Raw genomic sequence first — 9000 nt, 5'->3', positions numbered from 1 at the left:
GCCATCAAGTTTTGCGGTGGTTTGTTACACAGCAGTGGCTCACTCATACAATTACAGATATAACGTGGGTAACAAACCACAATAGCATTAGCAATACCTGTGACTGTTTATTCTGGAGTCTATTCTTCCAGCGCTAGGAATCACAGATATTTCCAAATCATGTCACAGTAGTTGCAGATATTTGAAATATTGTTCACCCTCCTCACCACTTTGAAATTACCTTAGTCACTAGACCTGCTGCTAATGCTAATTCTTGTTTAATGTTAATAAAGAAGTATATATATTATATCAAAAATGCATCTTTTAAATATTTTGATAACTGTGTTTTGGTTTCATTATCCTACACATTTTCTTTTATGCATTTAAACATTATTTCAGAAGGTATCACCAAAAGTATAATTGTCAAAAAGCAGTTAAAAACACAACCCATATAGTAACATATAGTAAGCACATGACAAAGATTGACGTAACACATTAATGAGAGACTCAAAAGAATGACAGACTTGCTCAAGGGAGGACATGAGAGACTAATGGATAGATATATATAGTCAGTGAAAGAGAGAAGTCCAGAATGAGATGATGGAGTTAGAGACAGAAACAGCTAATGACCTTTGGGCAATAACTTTTGGGACTGTCTTTGTACTTGAAAAACAGTCATTTCAATTAATTGAGTTTAAACAAGTCAACACCTGGCTTTCGAGAGTGCGGACCCTTAATTAAGAAAAAAGTAAGTCAAAGGAAGTACAAAATAGTAGGTCAAACATTCCCCTAGAGTAGGAATTGGCATGTTGCCTTCTGCTACATAAATCCAGACTGCTGCCATTTTTATAAATAAAGTTTTATTGGAACACAGTCATGCCCATTCATTTATATGTTTTCTGTAGCTCTTTCTGCACCACCGCAGCAGAGGTGAATTGTTATGACATAGACCATATGGCTGCAAAGCCTAAAATATTTATCTGGTCGTTCACAGACAAAAATTTGCCTGCCTATGCCTAGAGTGTCAGGTGACCATTAAGTACGCTTGTTAGTGTCCTCGTCCTGCACTGTCCAATATGGCAGCCCCGATTTAATTAGTTAAATTTAATTTAATTGTATAAGAGACTACACAAAGATGTGAACATTAGGCTGTGGGGATTATTGGGGATGTTTTGGAGGCTGCCTGCTGCAATATGAGACCAATCTCACATGGGAGTAAAATAACTAATATCATCTAGCCCCCTTTGTGACACTAGACTTAGCTTTCAAAGCGGGCGCTGAAATGTTCCCCACTGGCTGATGACATTCCTCACAGCCCCTAGGGGACCATATTGCTCTGTTCCCTGTGACCTTGCTGCCCTTTATGCATCCATCCAGTTGTCCCCATGTCACCTTCCGGCTTTGTGCTTGCATGTCTGCACAACTGCTATCAGTTTAAGTGAGACAAAGAGTCTGCACTCCTTGAATGCAGAGACTGAAAAGCCGTGGGTTTTATTAGACCTTTAGTATAAAGGGAAACGAGGAGTGGGCGTGCTAATAAACCTCTGTGGGTTTCACAAAGGCATTTCATAAGTACGCCTTTTAGGAATTCAGAGCTGGCAGTTAAAATGTGATTACCAGAGTTGAGAAGTCATGGTCGTGGTAACTTGAGGGGGAATGTGCAGAGCATAAGCACCAGGTTTTGTTTTGTTTTTAAATCTGGGTGCTGGATAATTGGTGTGTCCATTTGAAATCAATACATCAAGCTGTCTGCTTGTGAAATGTATTCTCATATATGCATATATACTCATACACTGGAGTCTAATACAAACTTTAAAAACTGGCATTGCCAAGGAAGCAAATTATCACATAAGATAACTAATTAATGTCTCAGGCTTTTTAGAAACAGAGTTGTCTGGTGGTTAAGAACCTGGGCATTTGAATCCCAGTTAGGCAATTAAGGCTGTGTGACTTTGGGCAAGTTACTTAACCTGTCTGACCCTCAATTTATACATCTATGAAATGACAATACTACCTACTGGGCAAAATTGCCTGAGATCAAAGAGAGTAGAGCATTTAGTACAATATTTGTCACAGAACAGATGTTCAATACATGCTACTACTATTATTCCTACCATAGATGCAATAAATGGGTAAAGAAGTAGAAAATGCAGCACTACTATACCGATAAAAAAGGAGCAAAGGATATGAACACATGAGTCCCAAGACAGAACTACAGTTGATTAAGAGTTGTGGGAAAACACTTATCTTCATTATTAAATCTCTTAATAGGACATGTCATTAAATGATCTGTTCAGCATATTTATTTACTTGTTTATTGTCCATCTCCTGTCCCCTCGCCCACTAGAACGTGAGCTTCCCAAGGTTGAGAGTTTCTGTCTATTCTTGTCCATTGCTTCATCTCCAGTGTCTAGAACAGTGCTGGCCATGTAGCAGGTGCTCAATAAATATCTATTGACTCAGTTAATGAATATATAAATAAAAATGAGATTCAACTTTTCACTGACCTTCTTTTCACAATGCTCTAATACAATGATGAAATTCAGTAATCGTGAGGATGTGATGAGCCCAACCCTGTCGTACTATGCTTATTGTGAATGAGTGGAAGTTATTTTAACACTCATTTTAACCTAAAAACTGACTTGATACTCGTATCCAGGAATTCTACTTCCGGGACTGTTTAAAGGAAATAATGTAAGATCTGCACAAAAGTTTATGCACAAAGATTTTTCTCTATTGAGTTATTTGTAACAGTAAAAGAAAAAAACAAAATCGGGTATAACAAATATTTATAGTAGCAAAATTTATATATTTATAATAATAAGCTTTAGAGAAAAGGCTCTGAAATTATGGAATAGCGACATTAGGGAATGTCATGCAATCATTGAAAATGTAACAGGGAAAATGTTTTTATGCTATAATATTAAGTGAAAATAAGCAGGATGCAGAAGTGCTGTGTAATGTACTCTCAACAAGAAACTGAAGAAAACTATTCATATTTTTTAAGTTATTAGAAAGACCTAGAGCAAATAATGGTGGCAGAACCACCAGTGGTTTTTCTTTTTGTCTTTTGCTTTTCTGTAGATTCTCTCTACACCACATGGATGCGATTTGGGGGTACACACAAAGAAAATCATTTGCAGACTGAAGTATTTCTTCCTCTGACCAGACAGGGACTCAGCTCTGGAAATGATGGAACCGAACCAGAATGCAGAAATGGCACTGGGCACACACATAATTATCCCAGTGAAAACTTGGATATGAACCAAATGTCCAACAACAGGGAACTGAGGAAGTAAATTATAACGCAGCCATTATACTCTTAGGCGGGTATTAAAAGTTATGTTGAACGAAGATCTGGAAGCATCATGGTAAATGGTTATTTGTGCCTAAAATCATGTATAAAACAGCAAGATATAAGATGGCATTTGCACTATCATCCTTTCCATGTTTGAGGAGGGTATACGGGCCACATACACCCTGCCCTCTGCTCTGCCAATGACTCTATAATCTTGGGAAACTGAGGCAAGACTAGGACTGTGTCTCTCTTTAGGTTCCAGGACTGGAGTCCCTCGACCCTAGCTCAGAGGGGTAGTAGGTAAGGGGACAGGGCCACAGATGCCAGAGGCTGGGAGCATCAGAATTCACCTGGGTCTACCCCACCCCAAACATGTTCCCATCGCTGGTTCCCTGCTTCTTAGTCAACTCTGCAATACAACGACTGCATTGTGTCCTATGGCTGCTGCAACAAATCGCCCAAAACTATGTGACTTAAAACCACACACATCTATTCTCTTAGTTCTGGAAGCCAGAAGTCTGAAATGAGTCCAATCTCTCTTCCATCATATCTCCTACTATAGGAGACCCTTAGGTCCCATTGGATCCACCTGGATATTCCAGGATCCTCTCCCCAGCTCAAGATCCTTAATTTAATCATGTCTGCAAAGTCCCTTTTGCCACGTGAGGTAACACATTCTCAGTCATAGTAATCATTTTTAAATTTTTCTGTATCTCACGATGTTTTGACATTTTGGAGGGCCTCAAGCATCCAGGCAGAGACTGCCCCTCCCAGGGCTAGCTAACCCTTAAAGACAACAGCCTGCCAGCTAGCAAGCCTTTCAGATGCAAACCAACAAATCCTGAGTCCATTCCCCAACCACCCCTTTTATCTCATTCTCACACACCCAGTCAATATTTCTCCTGCCCTAAATCATCCCAGGGCCAGGTACCTGGAGACTAGAAACTACCCCTCTGGCCCAAAGACCCCAGAATTAGACAAAGTAGCTGATCGGAAACTACTCACCCTGTTCTGACTTGCCTTCCCCTCAAGAAGCCCAATAAAGGCCCTGGCTGGCCCTCCCCACCTCCTGACCAAACCTGGTGTTCCCCCAGTGGTCCTGCCTGGCCTGGCAGCGCCTTGCCTCTCGGGAAATGTAAATAATAAAAATCTTATTTCAAAAAGATTGACACTTGTGTCATCACTAAATCACTCTATACATCAAAATCTAATGTGTACAAATTTTAGAACAGGGGTCCTGGGGATTCAGACCTGGATTCTACTGGGGGACATTCTTCAGCCCACCGCTGGTGGTAAGGAGAAAGGGAAGCTATGAGACAGGGAGGGTGACCTGAGCACTCAGACCCCAGAGCCCTAGGTGGCACTGGGGGCTGGCGGGACAGTGTGGATGAGAGATGATGAGGGCAGTAGATGTGGGAATGAGGGTGAGGAATAGAGTGAAGAAATAAAATGGAGTCACTATAGTCAAGTGGCTCAATTACTAAAATCAAGTAGGTTGCAGATGAGGAAATGATTCTGCTCTTGTTTTAACTAGCCTGGGAAATTAAACATTTGCATGTTCCAGTCCTCTGTCAATGCCTGGAGGTATATCAGACGCCAGATAATCTTCTGATTGCCCCCTGAAGGAGTCAGTATCCAGACTACCTGACACCTGAGTGATAGTGGTCCTGGACCAATCCTAGGGCTCTACTCACAACTGTTCTATAGCCAAACACTAGGTTTGGCTGCCCCACCCGCCCACAGCCCACAAACCAATTCTCCAAATCTCTAGACACCATCTGGGTGTTCAAAAATTCCAATCTGACACTGCCCAGAGTTAGCAGAGTTAATGCAGTTTCCACAGGTCTCAGTCGCACAGGCTCAGTCCCCCAAGACTGTCCCTACTTCAGACACCAATCACAAGTCCCAGGTTGTCACCTGTACTTCTGACTGACTGGCTATAAATCAGGAATTCCCACGACCGGGTCCTCAGGTTTAATAATTTGTTATGGCAACTCACAGAACTCAGGGAAATACTTTACTTTCATTTAACTTTACTTTCATTTATTAGTTTGCTTCAAAGGATATGTTAAAGGATGCCAATGCAGAGCCCCATGACGAGGTGGCTAGGGTGAGTTCTATCCATTCACTTTCAAAAATTGCGATGTGATTGGCACATAACATTGTGCAAGTTTAAGGTGTACAGCACGTTGACGTGATGTATTTATACATTGCAATACATTGCAACCGCCTGGGGTTGGCTAACTCTTCTATCACATCACGTTATCATCATTTGTCTTTCGTGGTAGGAACAATTAAGATCTAGTCTCTTAGCAACTTTAAAGTTTATAATACAGTACTGTTGCTTATAATCACTGTGCTTGGCATTAGATCTCTAGGCCTTATGTGTCTACTGGCAGCAAGTTTGTACCCATCTTATTTTCACAAGTCAGGTTTACTGAGGTACCATTTACATAAAACCAAATAATTCCAGACAATAAAACCCATCCTTTTAAAGTATATGGTACAAATTTTTATTATTATTATTGGGGAAGGGGAACAGGACTTTATTGGTGAACAGTGTGTACTTCCAGGCCTTTTTCCAAGTCAAGTTGTTGTCCTTTCAGTCTTAGTTGTGGAGGGTGCAGCTCAGCTCCAGGTCCTGTTGCTGTGGTTAGTTGCAGGGGGTGCAGCCCACGAATGGGCCACCTTGTGGTTGAGAGCCCACTGGCCCATGTGGGAATCGAACCGGCAGTCTTCAGCGTTAGAAGCACGGAGGAGCTTGAATGGCCTGAGCCACCGGGCCGGCCCCCTATGGTACAAATTTTAAAGCATACAGTTCATGAGTTTGTTTTCATTTATTTATTTACAGCTTCATGGAGCTGTAAATGAACATATAATACATTGTACATATTTGAAATTGTTCAATTTGGTAAGTTTTGACATATGTGCACCCCTGTGAAACCATCACTACAATTAAATAGTGAACATTTTGCCATCCCCAAAAGTCTCCTGTGCCCCTTTGTAATTCCTCCTTCCTTTCCCTTCCTACCCCACCGTGTGCTCCCATCCCTAGGCACCCACCGACCTGCTTTCTGTCACTGTAGATTAGTTTGCATTTTCTAGACTTTCCTATAAATGGAATCACACCGAATGTTCTATTTTTGGTCTGGCTTCATTGCTAAGCAGAATTATTTTGAGGTTCGTCCACGCAGCTGCGTGCTTCCGTGGCTCTTTCCTGTTTAGTGTGGAGCAGTGTTCCACAGTCTGGATGTGCTGCAGTTTGCTGACCCATTCCCCGGTTCACAGACATTTGAGTGCGTTCTAGCATTTGGTTATCACAAATAAAGCAGCTGTGAACAGTTGTGTACAAGTCTTGGTATGGACCCGTTATGCTCGCTTTCTTTTCTCTTGGTGAAATATCCAGGAGTGTGATTGCTGGGTCATACAAGCGTGCGTTAACTTGGTAAGAGGCAGACAAACTTTTCCAGAGTGGCTGGACCATTTTGTGCCCCCTTCAGCCATATAGGTGAGCTCCAATTGCTCCACCTCCTCACCAGACTAGGGCTTTCAAATTTTAGACATTGTAGTGGGTATGTTTTTTCCCCACACCAAGCAATTCCCAACACCAGCTGGGAGTCCTACAATTCAACTCAATTCTGACACCATCTACCTGGAGAGATCGTTAGATCTCACAGGTTAAGAGCTCAGTCCCACAGGACTGCCCCCCACCCCCATTTCAAACATCAATTGCAAGTCTGGGTTGTCACCTGTTCTTCTGACCAGCTGATTTGAAGGTACCAAGGATCCCTTTCTTGGGTTGGGTTAATTTGCTAGAGCAGCTCACAGAACTCAGAGAAACATGTTACTAGACCACGGGTTTGTTATAAAAGGACATATCTCGAGAACATCCAGATGGAAGGGCCCCAGGCATGGGGAAAGGGCGCAGAGCTTCCATGTCCTCTCTGAGCGCCACTGTCCCCACATCTCCATGTGACCACCCACCTGGAAGCTCTCCGAACCTCACGTTTTGGGTTTTTATGGAAGCTTCCTTACACAGGCCTGATTGATAAAATCATCGGCCGTTCGTGATTGAACTCATTTTCCAGTTCCTGTCCCCTCCCTGGAGGTCGAGGGTGAGACTGAGAATTCCAACCCTCTAGGTGGCGCGAAAGCTGCGGTCGCAGCACCTCCTCGGGGACGCTGAGGGGCCAGCGGCGGCGGCGAGTCTTGGACCATCCGCTTGCGTCGCAATGGACACGGCCGAGGTGGAGTTTCTGGTTGAGAAGGAGCTGGTGACTTCAGTTTGAACTTCAGTCTGAAAAAGATCTACCTCATGGTGGGGGGCGGGGCGGTGGAACCTGGGGCCCTTTAACTGGCTCACCAGTGGAAGTGCCTCTGTGGCTGGCGATTAACCAGAAACAAAGACAGAAATGTCAGGTTGCTTCCCCCGGAGTGGATGGATGTGGATAAATTGGAGATTAGGGATCATGAGCGGAAGAGTGAACTTTTACCCCTATGCCTGGCCCTTACTACATGGAACTGACCCAACTCCTGTTAAATCATGCTTCAGACAACATCCCGAAAGCAGATGAGATTTGGACCCTGAACAAGGACGTGTGGGACACTTGCATAGCCAAACTCTAGGTGTCTGCTGCCAGCTTTGTAAGGCAGCAGGGAGATGCATGCCAGGATGGATACCTGGGCCTTGATGGAGATCAATGCCAGCGGGGCTTTCCTCGCACAGCGCTCAATCACGTGTATAAACTCCGTACATACCTTCAACCTTCTGAAATTGCCTGGTCTCACGACTTCTAGAGAAAGACCTTTGATCTGTAAAGGCCTGGTGTCTGCTGGCAGGAGGCTTGCCGGGCGTGACAGAGGTACTCACAGTTCTGGAGTTCTAGAACCATTTTTGAATGTAAGAAAAACGTGTAATGAAGCAAGGAATGGATTCATAACATTGTTGGAAAGCAACAGGTTTGCGCTTAGTCCTCGAAATTTCCTTTAATTCCACGTCTATCTCTAGGAGCCAGCTGTTTTTTTTTTTATAGGGGAAAGGAAAAGCTTTGGCTTTTTGGCAAACAAATTCTTCCTTGCAGAGCCTCAGGTCTCCTGCATGGGACTACTATGTTTCACGGAATGTTCAGTGACGTTAGGTATTGCTTTTAAAAAACAGAGATACAGTAGGAGTGGTGCTGTGGCCCAGGGCTTTTTTTCCCTTGATTCTGATCTCTTGGGCTAAACTTAGAATTTACTGAGGTTGCTCACAGAGGATGGCAGATGCATGGCTAGTGATATTGACTGGTGTTGATCATGTAAGCCCTGATACACAATAAAGACGGAATCAATGCCCTCCACCTCCTCCCCCCTCAAATTCCAACCTCTAATCACGTAGCTGGCTGCCCACCTTTAGATGCTTCCCAAAGGTCACCTCATTAACCAGCCCCCACCCTTAGGTGCTTCCCAAAAGTCATCTCATTAACATAAACTCAAATGTGGTTTAAAAGGGTTTGTCATGAACAAAAGACACATTTAATCACTCTTACTACTCAGGAAATTCCAAGGGTTTTAAGAGTTCTGTGCCAGAAGCAGGGATAAAGACCAAATATATATTTCGTATTATAGATCACAATATCATAGCATGCATAGAGTTTTTTGATGCATTTCAAAACAAGCTGCAGAAACCAGTACACTTTACCCCTAAACCCTCCAACAAGCAAATCATTAACTAGAGTTCCGTG

At 43.1% G+C, this 9000-nt stretch overlaps 1 pseudogene; it reads left to right on the top strand.

Moving 5' to 3' along the window:
• The first annotated feature begins 7218 nt into the window (after positions 1-7218).
• On the top strand, positions 7219-8159 carry LOC141567722 (DNA replication complex GINS protein PSF2 pseudogene; annotated as a pseudogene).
• Positions 8160-9000: the final 841 nt, after the last annotated feature.

Source organism: Rhinolophus sinicus, chromosome 8, assembly GCF_057876585.1.
Source record: "Rhinolophus sinicus isolate RSI-liver-muscle chromosome 8, RSI-T2T, whole genome shotgun sequence".
In the NCBI taxonomy this organism is placed as follows: Eukaryota; Metazoa; Chordata; class Mammalia; order Chiroptera; family Rhinolophidae; genus Rhinolophus; species Rhinolophus sinicus.
Note: the sequence above shows the minus strand (reverse complement) of the source record. Positions and strands in the feature narration are given on the sequence as shown.